This window comes from Macaca thibetana, chromosome 7 (assembly GCF_024542745.1).
Source record: "Macaca thibetana thibetana isolate TM-01 chromosome 7, ASM2454274v1, whole genome shotgun sequence".
NCBI lineage: Eukaryota > Metazoa > Chordata > Mammalia > Primates > Cercopithecidae > Macaca > Macaca thibetana.
Genome location: NC_065584.1, coordinates 37443573 through 37469688, shown reverse-complemented (window position 1 = coordinate 37469688; position 26116 = coordinate 37443573). Strand labels below are relative to the sequence as shown.

Genomic DNA, 26116 nt, shown 5'->3' with positions numbered 1-26116 from the left:
CATCCTTGCTGGAATGTGTGTTTATGAGGAAAGAGGCCATTCTATTTTATTTGCCTCTCTACTTAGCACATGCCTGGCAGAGTAGGTGGCTGTTGAATATTTATTGAATAAATGGCTAGCTGAGTGAATAAACGAATGATTTTTCTTTTGGAGTCCAGTGTTTTTCTGAGCCTCATCACATATTTGAATCTCTTAGGCAAAGCAATCAAGCTTAAGTGAAGGGGGTTATTCCTTTTTTTAATTGTTTTTTTGAGATAGAGTCTTGCTCTGTCACCCAGGCTAGAGTGCAGTGGCGTGATCTCGGCTCACTGCAACCTCCGCCTCCTGGGTTTAAGCAATTCTCCTGCCTCAGCCTCCCGAGTAACTGGGATTACAGGTGCCTGCCACCATGCCCAGCTAATTTTTGTATTTTTAGTAGAGACGGGGTTTCACCATGTTGGCCAGGCTGGTCTTGAACTCCTGAACTAGTGATCCACCTGCCTCGGCCTCCCAAAGTGCTGGGATTACAGGCGTGAGCCACCGCGCCCGGCCTATTCCTTTCTTTTTATCTAATCTCAATAGTTTGAAAAGAAGTCCAGATGTGTGACACATTTCCCAAATCCTGATCATGGGCAATGACTGAAGCATGAAGGCTGGGGAACATGCCCACTATCAGTGCCCATAAACAATACTAACAACTGTGCCCAGAGAATGCAAAAGGAACCACCCTTCACAGGCACAGGGCAGGGCTGGGGGAAGAGGACAACCTATCAGCTTTAGGGTCCCATCTCTTGGAGGAGCACAGGGCATGGAAATAGTTTTAACAGGGTCAGTTCAGTAACCATATTCTCTCTTCTTCTACCAGGAAGCTGTAGGTGGCAGTGTAAAGGAGAGCTCAGAAGAGCAGGAACAGAGAAGGAAAGAATGTAATTATTCCTCCAATTCCACTCACTCAACCAACATTTACTGGGTACCTATCCTATGCCAGGCACAGTGCTAGGCCTTTGAGACACAGTTTCCTCCCTTTGTGGAGTCTGTTGTCTAGAGGTGTGCCTGGCATTACTTAATCACATAGATAAATTTAATGTGCATCTTTAAATTACTTCAAAAATATAACTTTAGATTATGAGGAAAGGGTCCATTCTATTTTATTTGCCTCTGGACTTAGCACATGCCTGACAGAGTAGGTGGCTGTTGAACATTTATTGAATAAATGGCTAACTGAATGAATAAACAAATACTTTTCTTTTGGAATCCAATGGACTCCATGGCCAAATATGGCTTGGCTGTGTCCACATCCAAATCTCATCTTGAATTGTAGTTCCTATAATCCCTACGTGTCCTGGGAGGAAGCCAGGGAGATAATTGGATCATGGGGGCAGTTACCCCCATGCTGCTGTTCTTGTGATTGTGAGTTCTCACAAGATCTGATGGCTTAACAAGGGGCTTTTCCCCTCTTTTCGGCACTTCTCTTTGCTGCCGCCGTGTGAAGAAGGACGTGTTTTCTTCCCCTTCCACTATGATTGTAAATTTCCTGAGGCCTCCCCAGCCCTGTGGAACTGTGAGTCCATTAAACCTCTTTCCTTTGTAAAGTACTTGGGTATGTCTTTATTACCAGTGTAAGAACGGACTAATACAGATGTATAATAAGCAGGGATCTGGCCTAGTCAGGGAGGATATGAAAGGCTTCCTTGAGGAAGTAACTAGTGAGCTGAGAGCGAAGCTTGAGTAGGAGTACTTTAGGAGTATGTTGGGAGAAAAATAAAGGATTCCAAGTGGAGGAAACTGCATGAATGGCCTTCCCTTCTCCATCAAGTTAAAGAAAGAACCACTTCAACCAAGTTCAGTTCTATAGGCCTTATCTGCTTCTTCTCAACCCAGTATCTACATTTTATTTAAAGAAAAAGGAGGCTACAAAGTGGACTTGTATGAGGGGACTGCTGCTGGGCATTGTAGATTGCAATGAGGGGCTGGGTGATCAGTCGACATCTAGTTACCTAAGCTCTGACCATCAGCCATCCTCCTTTGGAGACCTGCAATGCATGAAGGGGCAGGTTCCTCTCAAACTTGGATCCAGCCAGTGACGCCAGCAAAAAGAAGCCCCGGCAGGAGGCCAAGAGCCCATAAAGGGTGAACTGATCCCCCTATTTCAGGAAGAGCATGGCGCAGCAGCTATATTTGAAAATCGAGGTAAACAAGAGCTCAGCTCAAGTGGATGGGGCACGACAGCTGTGGAAGATTAATCACACGCCGCTGCAAGTCACTGGGTCGCCAGGGGCCGAGGAGGCTTCCCTTTTGGTGCCCCACCAGAAGGCCGGATGTGTTCCTATCACGTACCCACATTCCACCCTCCTCAACTCCCTCCTCCCCCTACCCCCTTCGGGTGTTTCTTGACCACCCAGGAGCTTGGCAGTGCCTGCTGCAGTCTACGTTTCTGATAAATTGAAACCAATTTCAATTCTTCTGCCCGGGAGACCTAACCGCCGAATGCGTTCAGAGGTTTGTTTATTAATCGCCAGGAAAGGAGAGAGAGAAGAGGTAGAAAGGGGAAAGGGGGAGAGAAGAGAAGAGAAGGGTGGGGGTGGGGGGCGAGGGGAGAGAGAGAGCGAGAGCGAGAGAGAGAGAGAGAGAGAGAGAGAGAGAGAGAGATAGAGAAACAAGCTGCGATGAGCAGGTAAATTTATGGTACTGCATTAAAGGCATTTCTTCTATTTAACCCCACCCCGCCACCATCACCACTACCACACGGTTAAACACAAAACACAATGAATTAAGACGAAAAACTGCTTTTTCCCCCGGAGCAAATTGCTTTCATCATCTCTCCCAGTGGCTTGGGTCCTCTGGGCAGGTCAGCCAGGGCCTGCAGGAGCAGCAGCGCTAGCCTCTGCATGAGGGCTTTGGCTCTGTGTGTGTGTGTGTGTGTGTGTGCGTGAGAGAGAGAGAGAGAGAGAGCGCGTGTGTGTGTGTGTGTGCGCGCGTGTGTGTGTTGGGGGATCGGGGGAAGGTTAGTTATATATTTCGATTCTTTCCAGCGAGCCCCAGACCACGCACACCACCAGGGGCTGGAGAGTGCAGGACTTGAGAAACCCTCCTTCTTCCCCGCCCCCTTGGCCCCAGCGGTCGGTGCGCTGGGGCTGCAGCTCCCGACCCGCGGCGGTGGAGTCCCGGGATTGGGGTGAGCGCGTGCGTGCGTATGTGCACGCGGGCGCGCGCGGAGTGGATAACCAGCTTCCCTGCTAGCCCCCAAACCCAGCGGACACTCACAGCACCAGAAGCACAACACGCCCTGGCCCAGGCGGCACACATATGCCCACATGCATCCAGCACACAACACAGCAGTCAGTCTCCCCAAACAGCAACCGCTACCAACCCAACATGCTCACGATCCGACTGTAAGCATCTGCCCAGGCATCTATCTCTCTCTGCCCCTCCCCACCCGGCGGCACCCTCCCGTGGACACCCACTCTGCCAGATCTGCCCCCCCAACACCGCATACACAATGTACACTTTCCAGGGCACCCTCCCCCCACTTCTCTTGGCACTAAATCCACAGGAAGGTGGTTCATATGAATGATCTTGAGAAATAACTTAACCCCGTTATTCACAATCAGGGATCCTCTTAGGGGCATCCCAAGCCCCCCAACCTCTACCTCCCATGGCTCGGCTGCCCGCTAAGGGGGAAGGGCAGGAGGCTCACCCCATTACTCACCGTTTCCTCTCGGCCTCCCGAGCGGAGTGGGCAAGTGAGGGGGGTGAGGAAGGTACGTGATGCCCCCGCCACCGGGCGCCTCACCGGCCGCAGCGGCTCATCGCCCCCGCGGGCTGCCCGCCGGCCGCAGCCGCGTCCGGGGCATGTCAGTCCGCCACCGCCCGCCCGCCGGGGTTCGTGGGCTCGCAGCTGTCAGGGAGCTGCCGGGCAGCGCATCTGGAGCGCGGGGTCTAGGCGGGTGGGTGTCTGGGGCCAGGGCGAGGGGCCCCGGGAGGGGTCCTTCCGCGCAGATTTCAGAAGGAGGGAAACCCCTACCCAGAGCGGGGGCTGGAATATACGCCTGGGAGAGGCCCGGAGTCCCGGCCGCGGGCGGCGGGGGATTCCTGCCAGGAGGGGCAGCAAGGCGAGCAGCCCGGCGCGCCCTGGCGGCTCCGAGGGACCCGGGTTCGGGCTTGCGGTCGCGTCGCCTGGGCTTTCCCGGGGCTGGGAGCGCGCCGGCTCTCCGCCTTGCACGCTGTCACCGCGGGAGACGTCTCGGCCTCGCCGCGCGCAGAGGGGACGCGCGGAGAGGCTGGTTTCTGGGCGAGCAGAGAGCTTTGCCCATTAAGCTGCCGCAAGAAGCCAAATCAAAAAGCCAATCTCCAAGCCTCCAAACGGAACGTCACCCTATCAGCTGGGAGAGAGCGCCGCACCGAATGACAAGCCGTGCATATTTATCCTCACGCGCCGAGGGGAGACTCTCAGAACGCTCCTCGACCGGCAACGAGGAAGTCGAGCCCGCATCCCGCAACCCGTATCCAGAGCCCCCGAGGGCCAATTCAGATCGAAGCCCTGCCCCGCGTCCACCCACCCCAGTCGTTGGATCCTGGTGCCCGCGCCTCCCGGCCGGCAGCACATCAAAACGGCGGCGCCTCCTGACCTGGATTCCGCCGAGTTGGGAGCTCCAGGCAGCAGGCGGGCGCGCGGCACCGGCTTTCCTCTTGTCCTCAGGAGACGCTGCCTGCAATTCCGAAATTAAGTCTCCACCAAACACATCTGTGGTTTTTAAATATAGCAGGGAACTATTACCCAGGCAGGGTCCACCCAGGCCTAGGGGAGGAGTTGAGGGGGATGGAGGTTGGCAGTGGAGGGAAAAGAAAACTCCTTTTTTCCCCCTCTTTTTTCTTCTCGTCTTGGTGCACAACCCAGCCTGTCATTTTCTCAACCCAAGTCAAACAACAGCTTGTGAGAGACGCTTGGGTGAGCTCTGGTATGTTGGCGTTTCGGGTTTTTAAAGCTAAAAATAAGAGGGGGCTGCCTCCCAAATTGCTGCTTACTCTGGGCCCGGAGGCTGGAAGAGAGATGATCCTTTGATGCAGCAGCGGGACTAGGGCTTGGGGCTTGGCTCAGGCGAAGTGTACACACGTAGCCTTAAATCAGATGCCTGTAATTTCTGCTATATTTGTCAGGCTTGGTCCTAGAGGCATGCGGGGTGGGCAAGCCACTCCTAAGAACGGGGTTTCAAGCCCTTAGCTTATCGGTGGCATTAGGCAAATCTAAAATGAGCCTGGTGGCTGGCCCTTTGTAGCGATGCCAGTGCAGAAAAGTCAGAACGTAAGGGCAGGAAGTTGTTCTCTCAGGCCTCTCTGCTGCCTGAAGCTAAGTGTGAGGGACCCACAAATGATAATACTACTTACCAAATACCAGCATCTTTTAAGGGCCAGGAGTGGTGCTAGTGAATTTGATTGTATTATCTCATGCCATCCTACTAAAACTCTGTGAGCTAGGTACAATTACCAACTCCATTTTTCTGTTGAGGAAATTGAGCCTTAGGTTAAATAACCATCCCAAGGCCATGTGCAGCAGAACCAAGGGTTGAAATAAAATGCAACCAACTGGAGTTGTGCTGACACCTCAACAGTGTGTGTGACTCCTGAGATCCCTGGCTCCCCTGCCCAGCTGCTCTGGAGCAAGGCTTGGTTCAAAGAGATTAAGTGGGGTATAGAGACTAGGGAATCTCTAAGCCTGAGATGGTAGGAGGTTTTTGCTGGTCCTTTGACTCAATGTTCCTTTAGCAAGCTGTGTGGTGGTTTCTGGCCTGAGTCCTGAGTCATAGTCCTGGATGTGCTCAGTAGGAGTGCTTTCAGACCCCTGAACCTTTATGGGTCTTGAATTTCATTTAAAGTTAGGGTTGGAACTGACTTTGAAAGGTTTCAATAGCTTCTAAAGTTGTGGGATCTCGGGATATGTCAATTACTGGGACTTACCTTGTGTCTGTTTCCATGGAGAGTCACAATGCTGAGTCTACACAATGAGAGTCTACAGTAGAGACGAAGAGATGGCTAGTGGGCATATAAATTGATACAGTTTTTAGGAGGGCAATTTTGAAAGATACATCAAATTCTTTAAAAATGTGAATGCCTGTGACCTAGTAATTTTACTGGAAGAAAATTATTCTATGGCAATCATTAAGGATATGCTCAAATATTTAGTTACAAGGATATTCATGGTAGTGTTTATAAGAGTGAAAAATTGGAAACTGGAAACATCTTTTTGTTGTTGTTGTTGTTGAGATGGAGTCTTGCTCTGTTGCCCAGGCTGGAGCGCAATGGTGGGATCTCAGCTCACTGCAACCTCTGCTTCTTGGGTTCAAGCAATTCTCCTGCTTCAGCCTCCTAAGTAGCTAGGATTACAGGCACGTGCCATCATACCCGGCTCATTTTTGTATTTTTAGTAGAGATGGGGTTTCACCATGTTGGCCAGGCTGGTCTTGAACTCCTGACCTCAAGTGATCCGCCCACCTCGGCCTCCCAAAGTGCTGGGATTACAGGTGTGAGCCACCGTGCCTGGCCTAAATTGGAAACATCTTAATTTTCCAACACAACAAATTGGTGAAGTAAACATGTTTTGTTGACATAATGCTGTATTCTACCACTGCAAAAATACCGATGTAGCATTCTGTGTACTGGCATGGAAAGGTTTTTATAATATATCGTGGACAGAGAGAAAAAAAACCCCAGAACACAACATGTGCAGGGCCGGCGGAGTGGGAATGAATGCCCTGGCAGCATAAAAACACCAAAATGGTACTGGTTATCTCTTGGTGGTGGGATTTCTGGTGATGTTTTTTCTCTTTAGATCAATCAACTTTATTGAGGCATAATTTACATACAACAACTCATCTTTTTTGTGATATATGCTTTATAAAGGCATCAAAAGCAAGGTCTAGCACACAGGCTAAATGACTATCTCAGTAGTGAGGAACATGAATCTGCAAAACTATCCCAGTAGTGAGGAACATGAAAAATATTTCAAGATACCTGCAAAAACTAACTGATGATATTAAAATATCTAACATTTCTAATGGAGATAAAGTTACAGGTATCCAAACATCACTGCTACTACTAAAAACTCGCCTGTTTTAAGTATATAGTTTGATAAGTTTTTATACAAGTACATACATGTAGAGCAACAACCTCAATCAAGATATAGAACATTTTCATCTCCCCCAAAAGTTCTTTCAGGCCCCTTTATACTCATCTGCTCTTCCCACAGGCAACTATTGCTCTGCTTTCTGACACTATGGATTAGTTTTGCTTGTGTCAGAATTTTATTTGTTTGCTTGTTAATATCTATTGATATGTTTTCAGTGAACATTACTTATTCACTAAAACTGAACCAGCAACAACAACAGAATTGGTCATGTCATTTTTTTATAACTACCAAACAGAACAGACAGGAGCCTTGTCTTCCTCTTGTCACCTGTCACAGGGCAATGCTGGGGGGAGGAAGGCAAGAGGTGCCAAAGCATGTTCAACCAATGCGGTCGGCAGAGCTGACTTGCATGGGTTCCTCTGAGTTCTAGGTAGACTGAAATAGCAAAGCCCAACTCTGCATTCTGGGCCTCAGTGTCCTCACCAGTCAAATGAGAATAATAATTAATTAATAATAATAATGCCCACCTCACGAGGTTGTTGTGAAGATTCAGTGAGTACAGACCAATCCCCAAATATATATCAATTCTCCTTCTCCCCTACTTTTTTCTCCCCCAACCCTGCTTCTCTCCCATCTTAAGTTCTACAGCCAACTTTCATGTGGCCTATGAAGTCTCAGACAGCTTTTAATTCTGGACATTCTCACTTGTTTTTTTTTTCTCCCCACTAGATGCCTACAGGGTTGGAAAACATTAAATGTAATGACACCATACTTCCACTTCTGCCATTGTTATTTATATCTGGTTGTACTGGAACCCAAGGAGATGTTCACAAGAAAGCTGGAAAGCAAGCTATGTATCATCAGCATTGGGAGTAAAGAGCCACAAACCTCCTTTGCAAGTTGGGAGGAAACTTAGGACCCAAGAAGCTGCAGGAATCAGCCCAGTCATAGAGCTTGGTAAGAACTAGACAGACTCTTTTAAAAACAGACTGAATTGTGTCTCCCAAAACTTGATGTTGAAGCCCTAACCCTTAGTACCCAGAATGTGCCTGGGTTTTGAGATAGGGTCTTCAAAGAGGTAATAAAATTAAAACAGTGCCATCAGGGTGGGCCCTAATCCACCATGACTGCTATCCTTATAAGAAGAGGAGATTAGGACACAGACAGACAGAGGGACAACCTTGTGAGGACACAGTGAGAAGGCCGCCATCTGCAAGCCAAGGAGAGAGAAATCAAATGTGCTGACACCTTGATGTGGGAGTTCTAGCCTCCAGAACTGTGAGAAAATAATTTCTGTTATTTAACCCACTCAGTCTTCGGTATTTTGTCATAGTAGCCCTAATTCTGTGAGTCCTTGTCAGAGAATGCCCTTTCTGCAGAGGCTGAGCAGCAAGTAATAGGGCAGATGGGATGAATAGCGGGAAGGGACCACGTGGCTTCTTGGTGAGGCCCCAGTATTTATCATTATGCTGCAGAACTCCACAAGTTAGTGCCTCTCTAAAAGCGGGGCCTCAGGCACTTCACAAGCAGCAGACCTGCCAGTCCTGGCCACCAGTGGCACTGCATCCCGCACAAGCCATAGTGTCTCTTCTCACAAGCAACCTAGGTGCCAGCGTTCCGCAGCACTTGGAGTATACAATCTGATAGCAGTTGAGAAACAAGAGCAGTCAAGTTGAAGCTAAAGGTAAGTTCTGGAACAACTCTGTTGGGAAGATGGAAGTTTAGTAAGCCCTGTCTGATAATAGGGTATTTAGTGAGACATAATTCTTTCCTATGAGTTATATTATTTTTAATCTCGTTATATCTTGTATTTCAAAAATTTGTCACTTCAGTATCATTTCTTTTTTCCTTTTATAAAGTTTATTGCAGTAGGATATACATACAGAAATGTGCACAAGTCATAACTATAGCTCAAAGAATTTTCACAATGTGAATATATTTTATTTAATCATCATCCAGAACAATAAATATTACCAGTACTCCAGCAGCTCCCCTCGTGCCTCTCCCAGTCATGCTTCTTCCTCTTCTCCAGAGGGAACGGCTCTCCTGACTTCTAAAATCACACATTAATCTTATGTGACTTTGAACTCTATGTAAATGGAAGCAGATGGAAAGTACTATTTTTGGGGGTTCTTTGCCCAACATAATTTTGGTCATGTTCATCCATATTGTTGTGTGTAGCAGCAACTTGTGATTTATCATTGCTGTATAGTTTCCTTTGAATGAATATGCAACTCAACTTTGTACTCTGCTCTTGATATCTCAATTGTTTCCAGTGTTTTATTTTTTTGAATAATGCTGCTGTGAACATTTGCCTGTACTCTCCCTCTCCAAGACCGTTTGATCACATTCTTCTCAGTACTTAGTATTGTCAGACTACTTAAAGTTAGTCATTCTGGTGGGTGTAAATTGAACTTTAATTTGTGGCTTTAATTTGCATTTCAAAAAAATTTTACTTTAAGTTCTGGGATACGTGTGCAGAACGTGCAGGTTTGTTACATAGATATACATGTGCCCTAGTGGTTTGCTGCACCCATCAATGCATCATCTAGGTTTTAAGCCCTGCATGCATTAGGTATTTGTCCTAAATGCTCTCCCTCCCCTGGACCCTACCCACTGACAGGCCCCCGTGTGTAATGTCCCCCTCCCTGTGTCCACGTGTTCTCATTGTTCAACTCCCACTTACTAGTGAGAACACGTAGTGTTTGGTTTTCTGTTCCTGTGTTAGTTTGCTGAGAATAAGCAATCATCCAGCTTCATCCATGTCCCTGCAAAGTACATGAACTCATTCTTTTTTATGGCTGCATAGTATTCCAAGGCATACATATGCCACATTTTTCTTTATCCAGTTTATCATTGATAGGCATTTGGGTTGGTTCCAAGTGTTTGCTATTGTAAATAGTGCCACAATAAACATATGTGTGCATATGTCTTTATAGTAGAGTAATTTATAATCCTTTGGGTATATTACCCACTAGTGGGATTGCTGGGTCAAATGGTATTTTACTCTAGATCCTTGAGGAATTGCCACACTGTCTTCCACAATGGTTGAACTAATTTACACTCCCACCAACAATGTAAAAGCGTACCTATTTCTCTGTATCCTTGCAAGCATCCAATGTTTCCAGGCTTTTTAATGATCACCATCCTAACTGGTGTGAGATGATATCTCATTTTGATTTTGATTTACATTTCTCTAATGACTAGGGATGATGAGTTTTTTTTCATGTTTTTTGGCTGCATAAACATCTTCTTTTGAGATGTATCTGTTCATACCCTTCACCCACTTTTGATAGGATTGTTTGCTTTTTTCTTGTAAATTTGTTTAAGTTCCCTGTAGATTCTGGATATTAGCCCTTTGTCAGATAGATAGATTGCAAAAATTTTCTCCCATTCTGTAGGTTGCCTGTTCACTCTAATGATAGTTTCTTCTGCTGTGCAGAAGTTCTTTAGTTTGATTAGATCCCATTTGTCAATTTTGGCTTTTGTTGCCATTGCTTTTGGCATTTTAGTCATGAAGTCTTTGCCCATGTCTATGTCCTGAATGGTATTGCCTAGGTTTTCTTCTAGGGTTATTATGGTTTTGGGTTGGACATTTAAGTCTTTAATTGATCTTGAGTTAATTTTTGTGTAAGGTGTAAGGAAGGGGTCCAGTTTCAGTTTTCTGCAGATGGCTAGCCAGTTTTCCCAGCACCATTTATTACATAGGGAATCCTTTCCCCATTGCTTGTTTTTGTCAGGTTTGTCGAAGATCAGATGGCTATAGATGTGTGGTGTTATTTCTGAGGCCTCTGTTCTGTTCCATTGGTTTATATATCTGTTTTGGTATCAGTACCATGCTGTTTTGGTTACTGTAGGCTTATAGTATAGTTTGAAGTTAGGTAGTGTGATGCCTCTAGCTTTGTTCTTTTTGCTTACAATTGTCTTGGCTATATGGGCTCTTTTTTGGTTCCATATAAAATTTAAAGTAGTTTTTTCTAATTCTGTGAAGAAAGTCAATGGTAGCTTAATGGGAATAGCATTGAAACTGTAAATTACTTTGGGCAGTATGGCCATTTTCATGATATTGATTCTTCCTATCCATGAGCATGGAATTTTTTTCCATTTGTTTGTGTCCTCTCTTCTTTCCTTGAGCAGTGACTTGTAGTTCTCCCTGAAGAGGTCCTTCACATCCCTTGTAAGTAATATTCCTAGGTATTTTATTCTCTTTGTAGCAATTTTGATTGGGAGTTCACTCATGATTTGGCTCTCTGCTTGTCTATTGTTGGCGTATAGGAATGCTTGTGATTTTCACACATTGATTTTGTATCCTGAGACTTTGCTAAAGTTGCTTATCTGCTTAAGGAGTTTTCAGACTGAGATGATGGGGTTTCTTAATATACAACCATGTAATCTGCAAACAGACAATTTGACTTCCTCTCTTCCTACTTGAATACCCTTTATTTCTTTCTCTTGCCTGATTGCCTTGGCCAGAAATTCCAATACTGTGTTGAATAGGAGTGGTGAGAGAGGGCATCCTTGTCTTGTGCCGGTTTTCAAAGGGAATGCTTCTAGCTTTTGCCCATTCGATATGATATTAGCTATGGGTTTGTCATAAATCGCTCTTATTTTCAGATGTGTTCCATCAACACCTAGTTCATTGAGAGTTTTTAGCATGAAGGGATGTTGAATTTTATCAAAGGACTTTTCTGCATCTATTGAGTTAATCATGTGTTTTTTGTCATTGGTTCTGTTCTGCTTATGTGATGAATTATATTTATTGATTTGCATATGTTGAACCAGCCTTGCATCTCAGGGATGAAGCTGACTTGCTTGTGGTGGATACACTGTTTGATGTGCTACTGGATTCAGTTTGCCAGAATTTTATTAAGGATTTTTGCACTGATGTTCATCAGGGATATTGGCCTGAAATTTTCTTTTTTTGTTGTGTCTCTGCCAGGTTTTGGTATCAAGATGATGCTGGCCTCATAAAATGAGTTAGGGAGGAGTCCCACTTTTTCTATCATTTGGAATAGTTTCAGAAGGGATGGCACCAGCTCCTCCTTCTACCTCTGGTAGAATTTGGCTGTGAATCCATCTGGTCCTGGCTTTTTTTTTGGTTGGTAGGGTATTAATTACTGCCTCAACTTCAGAACTTGTTATTGGTCTATTCAGGGATTTGACTTCTTCCTGGTTTAGTCTTGGGATGGTGTATGTGTCCAGGAATTTATCCATTTCTTCTAGATTTTCTAGTTTATTTGCATAGAGGTGTTTATGGTATTCTCTGATGGTAGTTTGTATTTCTGTGGGATCAGTGGTGATATCCCCTTTATCATTTCTTAATGTATCTATTTGATTCTTCTCTCTTTTCTTCTTTATTAGCTTAGCTAGCAGTCTATCTATTTTGTTAATCTTTCCAAAAAACCAGCTCCGGGATTCATTGATTTTTTGAAGGGCTTTTTTGTCTTTGTATCTCCTTCAGTTCTGCTCTGACCTTAGTTATTTATTTTCTTCTGCTACTTTTGATTTTGTTTGCTTTTGCTTCTCTAGTTATTCTAATTGTGATGTTAGGGTGTCGATTTTAGATCTTTCCAGCTGATATTGGCACTTCATGCTATAAATTTCCCTTTTAACATTGCTTTAGCTGTGTTCCATGCAGAGATTCTGGTACATTTGTGTCTTTGTTCTCATTGGTTTCAAAAAACTTCTTTATTTCAGTAGTCATTCAGGAGCAGGTTCTTCAATTTCCATGTAGTTGTGTAGTTTTGAATGAGTGTCTTAATGCAGAGTTCTAATTTAATTGCACTGTGGTCTGACAGACTGTTATGATTTCTCTTCTTTTGCATTTGCTGAGGAGTGTTTTACTTCCAATTATGTGGTTGATTTTAGAATAAGTGCCATGTGGTGCTGAGAAGAATGTATATTCTGGTTTATTTGGAGTGGAGAGTTCTGTAGGCATCTATTAGGTCTGCTTGGTTCAGAGCTGAGTTCACGTCCTGAATATCCTTGTTAATTTTCTGTCTCGTTGATCTGTCTAATATTGACAGTGGGGTGTTAAAATCTCCCACAATTATTGTGTGGGAGTCTAAGTCACTTTGTAGGTCTCTAAGAACTTGTTTTATGAATCTGGGTGCTCCTGTATTGGGTATATATATATTTAGGATAGTTAGCTCTTCTTGTTGCATTGATCCTTTTACCATTATGTAATGCCCTTCTTTGTCTTTTTTTTTTTTTTTTTTTTTTATCTTTGTTGGTTTAAAGTCTGTTTTATCAGAGACTTTCTTTCCATTTGCTTGGTAAATATTCCTCCATCCTTCATTTTGAGCCTATGTGTGTCATTGCACGTGAGATGGGTCTCCTGAATACAGCACACCAATAGGTCTTGACTCTTTATCCAATTTGCCAGTCTGTGTCTTTTAATTGGGGCATTTAGCCCATTTACATTTAAGGTTAATAGTGCTATGTATGAATTTGATCCTGTTATCATGATGCTATCTGGTTACTTTGCACTTTAGTTGATGCAGTTTCTTCATAGTGTCATTGGTCTTTATATTTTGGTGTGTTTTTGCAGTGGCTGGTACCGGTTTTTCCTTTCTATATTTAGTGCTTCCTTCAGGAGCTCTTGTAAGGCAGGCCTGGAGGTGACAAAATCCTTCAGTATTTGCTTGTCTGTAAAGGATTTTATTTCTCCTTCGCTTATGAAGCTTAGTTTGGCTGGATATGAAATACCGGGTTGAAAATTCTTTTCTTTAAGAATGTTGAATATTGCCCCCTACTCTCTTCTGGCTTGTAGGGTTTCTGCAGAGAGATCCACTGTTAATCTGATGGGCTTTCCTTTGTAGGTAACCTGACCTTTCTCTCTGGCTGCCCTTAACATGTTTTCCTTTGTTTCAACCTTGGAAATCTGACAATTATGTGTCTTGGGGTTGCTCTTCTCGAACAGTAATATAAAATATATAAATATACACATTTTTATGATATATCATTCTATCTTAGAAAGTTGCCATTCCATTTAGATATCTTCTTTTCATATTTTAGTAAGATTGTATAGTTTTACTTATTTAGGTCTTTTGCCTTTCCTGTGAATTTTATTTCTAGGTATTTTATAGTTTTGGTTTTTATTAAAAATGGGATTCCTCCCTGTGATATTTAAGTTTGTTTACTAAAAGTAAATCTACTAATTTTTGTATTTTTATTTTGTATTCAGTTTCTCTATTCAATTCTTTTAATAATAATCTTTAACATTTATGGAGAACTTACAATGGGCCAGGCACTGTTTTAAGTGTTTTATGTGTATTAGCTCGTTTAATCCTCATAATGTCTCTATAAGGCAGATACTATTCTATCAGTTCTACGGACGAGGAAACTAAGGTCTAAAGTAGAATTTCTTAATTTTTCTAAGAAAACAATCATCTAATCTGAAAATAAAAAATTTGCTATATGTTAATATTTATACTGATTGTTTCATTGTGTTTTTCTGTGGGATTGTCCAATACTTACAAGACAATGTTGAATAATAGAAGAAATAGTAGACATATTTGACTTGTTTCTGATTTTAATAAAATTGCAATGTCTCTCTAAATTAACCTTGAGGTCTTTCTCTTGAGACTGACCACAAGGACACCCCGATAGCCACTCTCCAGGAGAGCCTAGACCCAGGAGAAGAGTTAGGCTCAGGTGTGTGTGCCAGGTGACATGTAGAAGAGACTGCATAGCAAAACACAGGAAATCACAGACACCTTCTGTTACTCACAGATCCATAGAAGAAGGGTACCCATGAGAGCCAGCAGCAAGTCTGGAGATGGCAAGGTGCCCAGCCAGCAGGTAGAAGGTGAGAGAGGGAGAATCTGTGGCACTAAAGCCCTTATTGGGGTCAGGGCATTATCCAAGCAGGTTTCTTCAAGAGAGTTCTAGTTGGTGGGTTTAGAACAAACAGGTGCAAGTTCCATGGGCTGGCTTTGTAACTGAGAGGTGGTCAGTGCTGCATATCTGCACAGCCATACAGGGTGAGTTAGTAGGGCCAGGCAAGTAGGCTGTATCTAGCTGTTCCTCAGGGTAGTTGCCATCAGTAGGCAGTTGTTTGAGGTAGATAAATGGATTGACCACCTTGAGGAACTGGGAGGAGGAGTAGAACTGGAAACTATGTAAAGGGAGACTGAGCCCTGCTCCTAGTATGAGATAGTACAACTTATATTCAAAATGGACTTGGAGCAACATAAAAGTACTAGAATTCACTACAACTCTGTCATAAAGAGAAATTACAGATAAACCCAAATGTACACTGATAGTTTGATAAAGAGTCTATTTGCAAATAATAATAATAACATTAACAGTAACTAGGAAACAAAAGAAAAAACAAAAGGATTTATACACAAAAATTTGTGCAAGTATCTTCTATCCTCAAAGAAGTTCTTGCTCAACCCCACAACTCTTTTAGTTCTTCTTCCTTCTGAAGTAATAAAGTGCCCAACCAACAGCAACTTAAATCATAATAAGTCCAGAGGAATGTGGTCTCAGGGTAGTTGAGCTCAGTATTGTCATCAAGGACACAGGATCTTTCTGTACTTCCTGCTCAACCCTCCTTAGCTTGTTGATGTCCCCTTATGCTTGTAACTTCAGGATCATGAGATGGCAGCCAGAGTTCCAGATATGATCTCCAAGTTCAAGGCAAAAAGAAACGGGAAGAAGTTCTATACCCTTTTATCAATAAATAAACCTTATTTGTAATAAGCCCCCTCAGCAGACTTAAAAAAAAAACTCATTGTCTACCTCAGAGTCACAAAGACCCTTCTACCTGCAGAAGAGGCTGGATAAAATGAATACAGACTCATAATTTCTTATTGGCAATTCTGAAACCAAAAAAGTCTGAAAACTGAAAAGTCCTTTATAAGTTTGGTGCCAAAATGCATTTAGTGGTTGATATGGTTTGGCTGTGTGTCCCCACCCAAATCTCATCTTGTAGCTCCTATAATTCCCACGTGTTGTGGGAGGGACCCAGTGGGAGATGATCAAATCATGGGGGTGGGTGTTTTCTGTGCTGTTCTCATGATAGTGAGTGAGTCTCATGAGATCTGATGGTTTTAAAAATGGAGTTTCCCTACACAAGCTTTCTTTTTGCCTGCTGCCGTCCACGTAAGATGTGACTTGCTCCTCCTTGCCTTCTCTCATGATTGTGAGGCTTTCCCAGCCACATGAAACTGTAAGTACAATAAACCTCTTTCTTTTGTAAATTGCCCAGTCTCGGGTATGTCTTTATCAGCAGCATGAAGATGGACTAATACAGTGGCAAATCTGACCCAAACAGAGATGACACTATTTACAGTCCTTATTCGTCATAATTAATGTGACAATCTGTTTTAATACAGAATTATTAATATGTTTGAAACAGGATGCTAACACTTACTGTGGTGTTAAATGACATATAGTACAGGGCCAGGCATGGTGGCTCATGCCTGCAACCCTAACACTTTGGGACGCCAAAGCAGGAGGATTGCTTAATGACAGGAGTTTGAGACAAACCTGGGCAACATGGTGAGATGAGACCCCATCAATATAAAAAATAAAAAAATTAGCCAGATGTGGTGACACATGCCTGTAGTCTCAGCTACTCAGGAAGTTGAGGAGGATCGCTTGAGCCCAGGAGTTCCAGACTGCAGTGAACTATAATTGCACCACTGCACTCCAGCCTGGGCAACAAAGTGGGGCCCCATCCAAAAAAAAAAAGAAGAAGAAAAAAGCCATACACTATATAGGCACTGTATCACTTTATTACTCCTCTAAATGTCCAAAAGTTTATTCTGAAACATATCTGACCCCAGGGGTTTCAGATAAGGGATTATAGGCCTGTATCTGGCAAAGGGGAATGGGATTGTCATTTTTAGTTTATGTCCGTCAGATCTGTCTACTGAGGCAGGGCAGATTCATGTCCTGAACAAAAGCAGGGCTCTGTTAACAAAGAGAAGAGCGGGGTGCAAATGGTTATCAGGAAGGCAACAGACCCATGTGATCGGTTTCTGGAGTAAATACTATAATGCAACAACTTAGTTTTTTGGCCACCCCTCCCAGTTACTCAAAAGACCTCTTCCAAAGAGGGTAGAGAGGACTCAGAGACCTAAGGACTGGTTTTTGGAGCAGATTATTGTATTTGGTATGTAGCTTCATTGTCATCTTCCTCTCTGCTTTGTCAAAACCAACTTTCTCGAAGGAGCTGTTCTTCATGAATCCATGTCTCGATGTCCCCTGAACCCTTAACTGGAAGTTCGGCACCTGCTTCAACCAATTGAGTTCATCAAAGGGACTAAGCTACTTTACAGCTACATGGTTATAGCTACTTCTTATTCCTCATCTGACTTGGTCATGACGCTCTTCATGGAAAGGACTCTATCTTCACCTTCAATAACCCACATTCTTAGCTCACTTTTCTTCTCTATCCAATAATTTTAGACATCTTTGTGGGCTCCCCTCTTTCTGTCCATATTTTTTATACCTATTTTCTCCAGAGTCCTGCCCTTGGTCTTCTTTTCTCCTCACTTTACACACTCCCTGGGTGTTCTTGCCTGTTCCCATGGCCTCAACAACCACCTAGATGCTGATAGGTCTCAAATCTGTGTCTCCAGTCAGTCTTCCCTCTTGAGCTTCCCATGCATATCTCCAGCTGCCTCTGAGATTTCTCCTTCGAATATTATGCCAGCTCCCCAGGTTCGTCAGGGCTCCATGCCCTCCAAACATGTTTCTTCTCATATTTCCCAAGTCAGTGCTGCCATCTTTCTAGTTTCTCAAGCCAGACACCTGGATGTCATGCTGGATTCCTCCTTCCCCCTCATCCTTTATCCAATCAGTATACAAGGCCTATCTGCTCTACCATGGAAATACTTTCTCTGGAGTGACTCACAGTCTAGCAACAAAATCTTTCTAAACATGTGTCAGAATTATAGAAGAGGTAAAAGGATGTGTTGCTGGATGTTAGATGAGGATGCCTAGGGGGAGGTTCCAAGATGGCCAAACAGGAACAGCTCCAGTCTACAGCTTCCAGCATGAGCGATGCAGAAGACGGGTGATTTCTGCATTTCCAACTGAGGTACTGGGTTCATCTCACTGGGGTTTGTCAGACAGTGGGTGCAGGACAGTGGGTGCAGCCCACGGACTGTGAGCTGAAGCAGGGCGAGGCATTGCTTCACCCGGGAAGCATAAGGGGCCAGGGAATTCCCTTTCTTAGCCAAGGGAAGCCCTGACAGATGGCGCCTGGAAATTCGGATCACTCCCACCCTAATACTGTGCTTTTCTAAAGGTTTTAGCAAATGGCACGCCAGAAGATTCTATCCCGTGCCTGGCTCAGAGGGTCCCACACCCACGGAGCCTTTCTCACTGCTAGCACAGCAGTCTGAGATCAAACTGCAAGGTGGCAGCGAGGCTGGGGGAGGGGCGCCCGCCATTGCTGAGGCTTGAGTAGGTAAACAAAGCAGCCAGGAAGCTCGAACTGGGTGGAACCCACTGCAGCTCAAGGAGGCCTGCCTGCCTCTGTAGACTTCACCTCTGGGAACAGGGCATAGCTGAACAAAAGACAGCAGAAACTTCTGCAGACTTAGACGTCCCTGTCTGAGAGCTTTGAAGAGAGTAGTGGTTCTCCCAGCATGGAGTTTGAGATCTGAGAACGGACAGACTGCCTCCTGAAGTGGGTCCCTGACCCCCGAGTAGTCTAACTGGGAGGCACCTCCTTGTAGGGGCCAACTGACTCCTCATACGGCTGGGTGCCCCTCTGAGACGAAGCTTCCAGAGGAACGATCAGGCAGCAACATTTGCGGTTCTGCAATATTTGCAGTTCTGCAGCCTCCAATGGTGATACCCAGGCAAACAGGGTCTGGAGGGGATGTCCAGCAAACTCCAACAGACCTGCAGCTGAGGGTCCTGAGTGTTAGAAGGAAAACTAACAAACAGAAAGGACATCCACACCAAAACCCCATCTGTCACCATCGTCAAAGACCAAAGGTAGATAAAACCACAAAGATGGGGAGAAACCAGAGCAGAAAAGCTGAAAATTCTAAAAATCAGAGTGCCTCTCCTCTTCCAAAGGAATGCAGCTCCTCGTCAGCAATGGAACAAAGCTGGACAGAGGATGACTTTGACATGTTGAGAAGAGAAGGCTTCAGAAGATAGGTAATAACAAACTTCTCTGAGCTAAAGGAGGATGTTTGAACCCATCACAAAGAAGCTAAAAACCTTGAAAAAAGATTGGACGAATGGATAACTAGAAAAAACAGGGTAGAGAAGACCTTAAATGACCTGATGGAGCTGAAACCATGGCACGAGAACTACATGACACATACACAAGCTTCAGTAGCAAATTCAATCAAGTGGAAGAAAAGGTATCAGTGATTGAAGATCAAGTGAATGAAATGAAGCAAGAAGAGAAGTTTAGAGAAAAAAAGAGTAAAAAGAAATGAACAAAGCCTCCAAGAAATATGGGACTATGTGAAAAGACCAAATCTACATCTAATTGGTATACCTGAAAGTGACAGGGAGAATGGAACCAAGTTGGAAAACACTCTTCAGGATGTTATGCAGGAGAACTTCCCCAGCCTACCAAGACAGGCTAACATTCAAATTCAGGAAACACAGAGAATGCCACAAAGATACTCCTTGAGAAGAGCAACCCCAAGACACATAATTGTCAGATTCACCAAGGTTGAAATGAAGGACAAAATATTAAGGGCAGCCAGAGAGAAAGGTCGGGTTACCCACAAAGGGAAGTCCATCAGATTAACAGTGGATCTCTCGGCAGAAACTCTACAAGCCAGAAGAGAGTGGGGGCCAATATTCAATATTCTTAGAGAAAAGAATTTTCAACCCAGAATTTCATATCCAGCCAAACTAAGCATCATAAGTGAAGGAGAAATAAAATACAGACAAGCAAATGCTGAGAGATTTTGTTACCACCCGGCCTGCCTTACAAGAGCTCCTGAAGGAAGCACTAAACATGGAAAGGAACAACTGGTACCAGCCATTGCAAAAACACGCCAAATTGTAAAGACCATTGATGCTAGGAAGAAACTGCATCAACTAATGAGCAAAATAACCAGCTAACATCATAATGACAGGATCAAATTCACACATAACAATATTAACCTTAAATGTATATGGGCTAAATGCCCCAATTAAAAGACACAGACTGGCAAATTGGATAAAGAGTCAAGACACATCAGTGTGCTGTATTCAGGAGACCCATCTCATGTGCAATGACACACATAGGCTCAAAATAAAGGGATAAAGGAAGACCTACCAAGCAAATGGAAAACAAGAAAAAAAGCAGGGGTTGCAATCCTAGTCTCTGATAAAACAGACTTTAAACCAACAAAGATTAAAAAAAAAAAAGACAAAGAAAGGCATTACATAATGGTAAAGGGATCAATTCAACAAGAAGAGCTAACTATCCTAAATATATATGCACCCAATACAGGAGCACCCAGATTCATAAAGCAAGTCCTTAGAGACCTAAAAAGAGACTTAGACTCCCACACAATAATAGGAGACTTGAACACCCCACCGTCAACATTAGACAGATCAACGAGACAGAAAGTTAACAAAGATATCAGGAATTGAACTCAGCTCTGCACCAAGCAGACCTAATAGACATCTACAGAACTCTCCACCCCAAATCAACAGAATATACATTCTTCTCAGCACCATATAGCACTTCTTCCAAAACTGACCACATAGTTGGAAGTAAAGCACTCCTCAGCAAATGTAAAACAACAGAAATTATAACAAACTGTCTCTCAGACCACAGTGCAATCAAATTAGAACTCAAGATTAAGAAACTCATTGAAAACCGCACAACTACATGGAAACTGAACAACCTGCTCCTGAATGACTACTGGGTACACAATGAAATGAAGGCAGAAATAAAGATGTTCTTTGAAACCAATGAGAAGAAAGACACAACATACCAGAATCTCTGGGACACATTTAAAGCAGTGTATAGAGGGAAATTTATAGCACTAAATGCCCACAAGAGAAAGCTGGAAAGATCTAAAATTGACACCCTAACATCACAATTAAAAGAACTAAAGAAGCAAGAGCAAACACGTTCCAAAGCTAGCAGAAAGCAAGAAATAACTAAGATCAGAGCAGAACTGAGGAGATAGAGACCAAAAAAAAAAAAAAAAAAAAAACCCATCAAAAAATCAATGAATCCAGGAGCTGGTTTTTTGAAAAGATCAACAAAATTGATAGACCACTAGCAAAACTAATAAAGAAGAAAAGAGAGAAGAATCAAATAGATGCAATAAAAAATGATAAAGAGATATCACCGCTGATTCCACAGAGATATAAACTACCATCAGAGAATACTATAAACACCTCTACACAAATAAACTAGAAAATCTAGAAGAAATGGATAAATTCCTGGGCACATACAACCTCCCAAGACTAACCCAGGAAGAAGCTGAATCCCTGAATAGACCAATAACAGGCTCTGAAACTGAGGCAATAATTAACAGCCTACCAACCGAAAAAAGTCCAAGACAAGACGGATTCACAGCTGAATTCTACCAGAGGTATGAAGAGGAGCTGGTACCATTCTTTCTGAAACTATTCCAATCAATAAAAAAAGAGGGAATCCTCCCTAACTCATTTTATGAGGCCAGCATCGACCTGATACCAAAGCCTAGCAGAGATACAACAAAAAAAGAGAATTTTAGACCAATATCCCTGATGAACATCGATGCAAAAATCCTCAATAAAATACTGGCAAACCGGATCCAGCAGCACCTCAAAAAGCTTATCCACCATGATCAAGTGGGTTTCATCCCTGGAATGCAAGGCTGGTTCAACATATGCAAATCAATAAATATAATCCATCATATAAACAAAACCAAAGACAAAAACCACATGATTATCTCAATAAATGCAGAAAAGGCCTTCAACAAAATTCAACAGCCCTTCATGCTAAAAACTCAATAAATTAGGTATTGATGGAATGTATCTCAAAATAATAAGAGCTATTTATGACAAATCCACAGCCAATATCATATTGAATGGGCAAAAACTGGAAGCATTCCCTTTGAAAACTGGCACAAGACAGGGATGCCCTCTCTCACCACTCCTATTCAAAATAGTGTTGGAAGTTCTGGCCAGGGCAATCAGGCACGAGAAAGAAATAAAGGGTATTCGATTAAGAAAGAGGAAATCAAATCGTCCCTGATTGCAGATGACATGATTGTATATTTAGAAAACCCCATCATCTCAGCCCAAAAGCTCCTTAAACTGATAAGCAACTTCAGCAAAGTCTCAGGATACAAAAATCAATGTGCAAAAATCACAAGCATTCCTATACACCAATAACAGACAAACAGAGAGCCAAATCATGAGTGAACTCCCATTCACAATTGCTTCAAAGAAAATAAAATACCTAGGAATCCAACTTACAAGGTATATGAAGGACCTCTTCAAGGAGAATTACAAACCACTGCTCAACGAAATAAAAGAGGATACAAACAAATGGAAGAACATTCCATGCTCATGGATATGAAGAATCAATGTCATGAAAATGGCCATACTTGGCCATACTGCCCAAGATAACTTAAAGATTCAATGCCATCCCCATCAAGCTACCAATGACTTTCTTCACAGAATTGGAAAAAAACTATTTTAAAGTTCATATGGAATCAAAAAAGAACCTGCATTGCCAAGACAATCCTAAGCCAAAAGAACAAAGCTGAATGCATTATGCTATCTGGCTTCAAACCATACTACAAGGCTACAGTAACCAAAACAGCATGGTACTGGTACCAAAACAGAGATATAGACCAATGGAACAGAACAGAGCCCTCAGAAATAATACCACACATCTACAACCATCTGATCTTTGACAAACCTCACAAAAACAAGAAATGGGGAAAGGATTCTCTATTTAATAAATGCTGCTGGGAAAACTGGCTAGCCATATGTAGAAAGCTGAAACTGGATCCCTTCCTTACACCTTATATAAAAATTAATTCAAGATGGATTAAAGACTTAAATGTCAGACTTAAAACCATAAAAACACTAGAAGAAATCCTAGGCAATACCATTCAGGACATAGGCATGGGCAAGGACTTCATGTCTAAAACACCAAAAACAATGGCAACAAAAGCCAAAATTCAGAAATGGGATCTAATTAAACTAAAGAGCTTCTGCACAGCAAAAGCAACTACCATCCAAGTGAACAGGGAACCTACAGAACGGGAGAAAATTTTTGCAATCTACCCTTTTGACAAAGGGCTAATATCCAGAATCTATAAAGAACTTAAACAAATTTACAAGAAAAAAATCAAACCCTATCAAAAACTGGGCAAAGGATATGAACAGACACTTCTCAAAAGAAGACATTTATGCAGCCAACAGACACATGAAAAAATGTTCATCATCACTGGCCTTCAGAGAAATGCAAATCAAAACCACAATAAGATACCATCTCACACCAGTTAGAATGGTGATCATTAAAAATTCAGGAATCGTGGTGTGAACCCAGGAGGCAGAGCTTGCAGTGAGCCAAGATCGCGCCACTGCACTCCAGCATGGGCGACAGAGCGAGACTCCATCTCAAAAAAAAAAAAAAAAAAAAAAAAAAATTCAGGAAACAATAGCTGTTGGAGAGGATGTGGAGAAATAGGAACATTTTTCCACTGTTGGTGGGACTATAAACTAGTTCAACCATTGTGGAAGACAGTGTGGTGATTCCTCAAGGATCTAGAACTAGAAATACCATTTGACCCAGTCATCTCATTACTGGATATATACCCAAAGGATTATAAATCATGCTGCTATAAAGACACATGCACACGTATGTTTATTGTGGCACTATTCACAAAACAAAGACTTGGAACCAACCCAAATGTCCATCAGTGATAGACTGGATTAAGAAAATGTGGCACATATACACCATGGAATACTAGGCAGCCATAAAAAAGGATGAGTTCATGTCCTTTGTAGGGACATGGAAGAAGCTGGAAACCATCATTCTGAGCAAACTATCGCAGGGACAGAAAACCAAACACCGCATGTTCTCACTCATAGGTGGGAATTGAACAATGAAAACACTTGGACACAGGGTGGGGAACACTACACACTGGGGCCTGTCGCGGGGATGGGGGAGGGGGGAGGGATAGCAGTGGGAGATATACCTAATGTAAATGATGAGTTAATGGGTGCAGCACACCAACATGGCACACGTATACATATGTAACAAACCTGCACATTGTGCACATGTACCCCAGAACTTAAAGTATAACAAAAAGATAAATAAAATGAGCTAACATAAAAAAAGATGAGGATGCTTACATGTTTTTAAGAAGGTCACTAAATGTCAAGTTTAACCTATGACTAGAAAAGAATACATAAAAAAGGATGAGAATGCTTACATGTTTTTAAGAAGGTCACTAAATGTCAAGTTTAGCCTATGATGAGAAAAGAATATATATGTCAGAATCTAGGGAGAGAAGACAAAGAGGATGCCATAATACTGCAGGCAGGGCATTCTTCTTATTCCATGACAATCTTTGTCTATCCCCTGTTGGCAAAAACAAGCTACAGGGGCAGCCCTTTCCACCTTTCTGAAGTATCCCATAGACATTTCATTTAGGGAGGCCCATTTGGGTTAGAAGAACACAGCAGAAAGAGGGGCTTCAAAGGCATAAAATTCAGGGGCTCCTCTTCAAGAGAACTGCTCTCTTCCACAGAAGATGAACAAAGATCTTCTATCCCTTTGAATGTCCTCAGGGTCATGGTGCACTGACAGGGTGGGGAGAGGGTATGATAGCCAAACTGAGACAGAAACCTGGATAAATAGGAAACGTAATCACCAAGAATAGAATGACAAATCTCTTCACTGGTCTAAAATGGAGGTAAACTGCTTCCTGATCTTGTATGATTTGACTTAGAAAATATACAATAATTATTTGTCATTTATATAGCATTTTATAATTTTAAATTATATTCATAGATATCATCTCCTTAGAAACTAATAATAACCCTCAAAGGTAGCTTTCTTTCATTCGACAGATAGGGAAACAAAGGCTCTTGAACTATTAAGCAATTTACTTAAGAGCACATGGTTAGTGGAGTGTTGGGACTAGAACCCCTGGCTCTGACTTCTAGCTCAGGATTGTTTCTTCCATTGTACACTCCGTTCTGCAGAGGAGTCTTGCAGTCTTTGATAGTCTTTATTTGCTCAAAAAAAAAAAAAAAAAAAGGATTCCCCTTGGTAAGAGGTTTCAATGCAGAACTGCCTGTTCCATTTCTTAAGAGGAGAAAATATTGTCACAATGCCATGTTAAGTGCCCGGGATGCATAAAACTCCACAGAAGTTCCTGCAGCCACAAGGATGCCATTGAGGTCTTCTCCTATCATTGCCCTTGGACACTAGTAATTGTCTCTGAGGTTCAGAGGCTAGGTCCTGATCAGAAGGAATAGGTTTGTGTCATGATAAAGAACACAAAGGTAACACTCAGAAAAAGGCTGGGACTCTAAAGGGATTCCCCAGAGGAGAGGATAAAAGAAACGAACTGGACAAAAACAAAAGAAAGTGAGGTTAAGGACAGGGACATGTTGTTCAGTAGTGATGACACATCATGGTGATGAGAGAGGGAGATGAAAGGTAAGTGTATCTCTAACACCAGACTTAGGGCTCCTACCTTGGTGAGGGGTGGTAAAGCTGCTACAAAATCCCCTTCATAAGTGAGGTGGGGTGGGGGATGATTTGTTCATTCGTTCATTGATTACAGAATTTTCTTTTCAAAAGCCAATTATGCAGGCAACCTGAGACATTACAGGTTTAATTCAAGATCAGAACAATGATCAGAACAAAGAGAGTTGCACCAATTTTTTTTGTTTCCCAGTGCACGTAAAAGGTATGTGTACACTATACTGTAGTCTATTAAGTGCACAGTACCATTACGTCTTTTAAAAAGTACATATCTTAATTTAAAATACTTCATTGCTAAAAAATGCTAACAATCACCTGAGCCTTCAGCAAGGTGTAATCTTTTTTGCTGGTGGAGG

At 42.8% G+C, this 26116-nt stretch overlaps 2 protein-coding genes across 5 annotated transcripts in view; both read right to left on the bottom strand.

Annotated features, from left to right (window-relative positions):
• Positions 1-4372, bottom strand: part of SLC8A3 (solute carrier family 8 member A3) — a 147734-nt gene extending 143362 nt beyond the window's left edge. For 2 of the 4 annotated variants that reach the window (XM_050797343.1, XM_050797347.1), the window contains exon 1: positions 3689-4372. The gene's annotated coding sequence lies outside the window, so the exon portion shown is untranslated. The remainder of the gene's footprint in view (positions 1-3688) is intronic. The other 2 variants (XM_050797342.1, XM_050797341.1) reach the window with 2 other exon arrangements.
• The window catches only part of ERH (ERH mRNA splicing and mitosis factor), an 892055-nt gene that overhangs the window by 801737 nt on the left and 64202 nt on the right, over positions 1-26116 (bottom strand). The window lies entirely within an intron of this gene.